The sequence below is a fragment of the Mangifera indica genome, chromosome 15 (assembly GCF_011075055.1).
Source record: "Mangifera indica cultivar Alphonso chromosome 15, CATAS_Mindica_2.1, whole genome shotgun sequence".
Lineage (NCBI taxonomy): Eukaryota > Viridiplantae > Streptophyta > Magnoliopsida > Sapindales > Anacardiaceae > Mangifera > Mangifera indica.
Window position 1 is genome coordinate 7,577,421 of NC_058151.1, and position 5,419 is coordinate 7,582,839.

General features: G+C 34.7%; 1 long non-coding RNA gene across 1 annotated transcript; it reads right to left on the bottom strand.

The window, feature by feature from the left end:
* Positions 1-3,157: 3,157 nt before the first annotated feature.
* On the bottom strand, positions 3,158-5,116 carry LOC123198307. Its single transcript, XR_006497997.1, has 2 exons — positions 4,609-5,116; positions 3,158-3,429 (listed from the first exon to the last, which is right to left on the bottom strand). It is a non-coding gene; the product is annotated as an uncharacterized LOC123198307 (long non-coding RNA).
* Positions 5,117-5,419: the final 303 nt, after the last annotated feature.

The following is a 5,419-nucleotide window of genomic DNA, read 5'->3' on the forward strand; positions in this document are numbered from 1 at the left end:
TATTCTCCTTCTTCTCTTCTTCTTAGCAACCTTAATCAACCAAAATATAATCATCAATTAAAACTATAAGCTCGACATCTCTTAAAAATTAAACTTGTTACTTTAGAACTTATCAGAATGGATAAATCTAAAATTTTTATAACTTGAGGCTTTGGAAATTAAGTGGTTTAGTTAGGTTTTTTAGGTGAATCTTTGTTTGAAGAAAACCTTAGTGAAGTTTTATGGAGGATTATCGGCCAAGGAAGAAGAAAATGAATAGTTTTTACCTTTATAATCATTTTGGACTAATTCACCCTTAGCCTTCTCTAAAAATTACTATTATATCCCTATACAATTACCAAAAGCCCTTAGCACCATCATATAATTTCAAGTGTGTCATTCAATTTACATTCCCACTTTATCCCTTAAATCCTTTTAAAATGGCTATTTTACCCTTTTTGAAAATTATTGCTCATTTTGTAGTTTTAAAGAATTCCTTCACAATTTTTTTAAACAACAACTTATAAAATCAACTCTATGAGTAATTTTGGAAGTAGAGTTTACTGGCATACATGAATTCAGGTGTTACATGTTGCCTTCAAGCAATGCCTCGCTATCACATGTCTAATGAAGCTGCAAATCTATTGCTTATCGCCACATGTCTAGTTGCATTAAATGTCCTAGCTGGGACACTTGAAAAATTTCCCAATCGTGACACTTTTTTTTCTTAGATTGCTACCACATGTCATCTCTAAGTCGCTGCCATATGTCCAAGGACTTATTGTCCCAGTCGTGACATAGAATCCAGTCCAGATGTGACACGTGTAAAATTTGTCCTTCCTGTATAGTTTTTGAAAATCTTGTAGTTGTGATACATAATTCAATCAAATTATGACACATGTAAAATCTTCTTAGCCATGTAGTTTTTCAAAACTTTCCAGTTGTGCCCCTCTTAAAATCAAACCCGTACTTCAACCATGCATAAGCTGACATATATATGTTCAAGCTTTTGGATTTTTTTCTAAACATAGAAATAAAACAAGCTGTCGGCGATACAGATCTGCCCCCCGTGCTAAGTATATTTAAAGTTATCCATTGAAGCTTTTAAAGTTATCTATTGTAACTCTGATCAAGGTCCATTTTCTTCGTCGAATTTTTCAATTGATTCTTGACGACAACTCAATCCAATGAAACACAATTAGCTTTATAAATTGATTTTGAATTGAATAGTAAAGGGTTAGAAATTCTACAAAGAGAAAGAAAAATAAAAATTACTTTGATTTCTCTCTGTCACTTTCAGTATGATTCCATTTTTATTCATTGAGAGTTTTGTGCACTCAATTTGTATTTACAGCGTTATAGAGGCATTAATACTTTCATCTCTTTGTAATCAAACATTATAAGCGTAATCTCGTATCAACTAATGTAGTGGGCACAATCTCAATTATACTATGTATAGAAAAAAATTTCAAAAGATAGTGGAACTTCAAGGCAGTTTGCTTGGAGAAGTTGACATAAGAGACTTGCAAGAAAAAGCTCTAAACCGCTCTAATAAAGCATTTTCACGACTCAAACTCTTTAATTTTTGTCAAGTGTTTGTTTATTTATTGCTTAAATTGTTGCTAGTATTATTGGTATTTATTGCTACTGTAAAATTTATTATTGCTCATTTTTGTAAAATGTTAACCTGTTTGTTACTTTATTGCTACTGTGTGTCCTGTAAAATTTGCTCTGAAATGTATTTGGCTTTACATAAAGTTCCTTTATTTTTTAAGAACCTATTCACCCTCCCGTCTAGCTTCATATTAGTCATTACAATAGTATTTAATAATTAATGATGGTATAGGAGAGAGGCATGATGAAACAACCCAGATTAGTAGCCCGAGTCCTAAGATCTAAGTAGGTAGAGTCAGGTGGCAACCATGAGGGTGACAATAAAGATTGTAGAGGTAAGAGGAGCTTTCAATCCCAAATTTCCAAAAAGAACTGAAAAAGTAAAAAGCTAAGGCAAGAGGAAAGACCATGGTAAGAAGACTGGTTGAGGCATGATGACCCTTCTTTTTGCCATAGGTGAGGGCATGGACACTTGGTAATAATGCAAAGTAGAGGTTATGCTACAAGTGTAAATAGTTAGGCCAATCCGACTATAAATGCACCGTAGCAACACTAGCCACTATTGAGTAGACTATTAAGGGAATACAGACTAGGGTTTTTATAGCCACTAAGGCATAAGCTAAGGCCAACCTATTTACTGTGACGGGTTAGTTGATTTTTCATTGATGTTATTTATATGCACTAATTGATTCTAATACCACTCACAGTTTTTTTGCACGAGGGATCATTGAGAGGCTAGGATTAAAGCCTACACCCATTGATAACATTTGTGTTAAGATGTTTGATAGGGACAAAATACTAAGTGATTAGATGTTGTTGGGTGAGACAATGACTTTGAGGGGTTAGGAGATGTTCGTTGATTTAATCATTTTTTATATGCCCAATTTTGATGTGATTTTAGGTATAGATTTTATGAGTTGATATGAAGTTGAGATTAATTCCAGGAAAAAGAAAGTTTGGTTTCATTTGGATGATGGCGAAGAGTTTACTTTCAGTAAAGGTCATATGCTAAATATGATGATCAATGACATTAAAGCTAGAAAGATGTTGCACAAGGGTTGTACAAGTTATATGATGCATGTTATAAGCAAAGTTGATGGTTTAGTCCTGAGTTTACAATCCACTTCGATTGCGTGTGAGTTCTAAGATATGTTCCTGATGATTTATCAAAGTTGATACCAGAGATGAAGGTGGAGTTCAGTATTGAATTGGTTCCTAAGATAACACCCATTTCTAAGGCACCATACATGATAACCCTAGTTAAACCCCAAAAATTAAAGAAACAATTGTAGGAGCTTATAGATAATGGATTTATCAGGTCCGATTAGGGGTGGATACGAGCCGAGCCGAGCCCGAACACTGTTTAGCTCGTTTTCGGCTCGTTTTTTGTCAGCTCGGTTTTCGGCTCGCTTCGGGCTCGCCGAGCTCGTCAAAACATATGTTCATGTTCGGCTCGCTTTATAATTTAAGTGTTCGTACTCGGCTCGCACCTAACTCGGGCTCGTATCTAATAGCTCGGTTCGCTCAGCTCGGGTTTGGGCTCGTATTCTAAGCTCGTCAGCAGTTAAAATACATATAAATTTCTCATAGAAGCAAATATTTTTAGTGAAACAGAAAAATAGAAAGGATTAGACAACCATAGAAGCAATTTCATAATAAATACGTTTTGTCCAAACATAAGATGTAGATAAAAATCCTAAAAGTTGACAGCACACCCAAATTCAAAGCTTCAAGCTCTTTTGCCATCAGTCTCAATAGCAGCTGATGTTTTTTCCTTGGTGTTGGCCGATAATGCTTCCTCCACATTCTCATCTTTTGTGTCGCTGTCATCATTTTCTGCATCACAACATTCAAAGGAGAAGTTTAGGCATGCCTTAAACCTACACACAATGGCATATTTACATAGCATTATTATGAAATGTTTTCAAAAATAGTATTGCATATGAGAATAACATTTCATACTCTATGGTATATAACATAGAAATCTAGATACATACATGATTAACAAAGAATTACTAACAACCCAAATGTAAATAAAAGAAAAAATCAAATTCCCTAGGTTGATCTCTCTGTTTATTTTGTATGCAGCAACCGATATTAGCTTCACAGAAAGGAACATGAAAAGCCGTTAGATCTTTTCATTTATAAAAGATCATTCCAAAACTCCATAGTAAAACCAATTAGCATCATTGAGTAGACTGTCTGTTGTTGCTGGTTTACAAATAGTTTATAAATTGCTTATGATTATTGTTCACCGCGCAACAAATGGGTTGGCTTACAATAGCCAATTATCATCCTAAATCACGCACAATTGTTTGCCATCAATAAACCTCAGAATTAACTTTGTCAAGAAATTAATGACAAACAAAATACATTCTATCTATTTAGAGTAATATTATGTATAAATAAATTACAATAATTTATTTATATAGCATAGTAATAGTTAGATATTTTTTAATCAAGAAAAAAAATAATTATATCATCTAATTATAAATATTATTTTCATACAAATAAATTTGTATGATTTGTTTATAATACTAGTTCAAAAGTTTAGGGAAATTATATGACAGATGAATGTTTGAAACATGCATTTGACCTAAACAATTATGCAATAAGTTTGTTAATATTTAGTAGAAAAAAAATGTAAGGCTTCTATTTGAGATAGGAGCTACTTATTGTTGATGAATGAGACATCCCTCTCAGTGAAATGACAACAATTCTCTTACCCAACCCTACTGCTTTATGCAATAAAGCGTAATTTTGTTTTTCCACTGTCACAAAACAATATAGCCCAATTTATGAAAACTAACAACAGATTACCCATAAAAAAAGAAAAAGGTGCTGGATATTCACCTCAATGGACATCAGAATCAGATATGTTATAAATTGTTGATGAGATTGGAAAGATACGAAACAAAGTTGAATCACCATTGAGAAAAAACAGAGACATTAATCATAATAAAGCTTCTTTGACTATAGGGAAAAAAAAAAACTCAGTAAAGAAAGGGGGAAAACCTTGTCGGCGGCTGAACGGCGTTGCAATCGTGGTGGCTGATTGGTGTTTCAACTGTGTGTGAGCGAATAGAGGGGCGGCAGCAGCGTAGTTTAGGTTTTGGTTTTTTTTCAACAGAGAAGAAAAGAACAGCAGAAACAATGAAAGAAAACTGATTAGGTTTGCTTTATTTTGATTGCTTCCAAACGGCAGCGTTTTTGCCTTGAAGAAAAGCCAGCAAAGCAAGCTTTTTTAAGCTGCTGCACAATACAAAGTCAACAGAAAGAAGACCATATAATACTGCCAGCCAGGCCCAGCACAACATATTAAAACGAGCTCAACTCAGCTCGCCGAGCCAGCCGAGCCGAGCATTTCTCTGTTCGGGTTCGGGCTCGCGTTCGTTTCTTAATTTTTGCTTCAGCTCGTGTTCGTATTCGTGTTCGCTTCTAACAGGCTCGTTTCGGGCTCGTTCGAGCTAAGCTCGTTTCGAGCCCGAAAAAGCTCGCCTCGAATCCAGCCCTAGGTCCGATGACTCACTTTGGGACACACAGATCCTTTTTGTGAAAAATGAAGAGGGGTCAGTGCGTATTTTTCTCAATTATAGAGAATTGAACAACGTGATTATAAAAATAAGTACCCTCGGCCAAGGATTGATGACATTTTGACCAGTAGAAAAGTGTTTTGGTATTCTTAAAAATTGCCTTAAGATTTATGTATCATTAAGTCAGGGTAACCAAGTGAGACATTCTGAAAACTGTATTTTAGACCATATATGAGCATTATAAGTTTCGTGGTGATGCCTTTTGGCTTGACAAATGCCCTAGCAATCTTCAT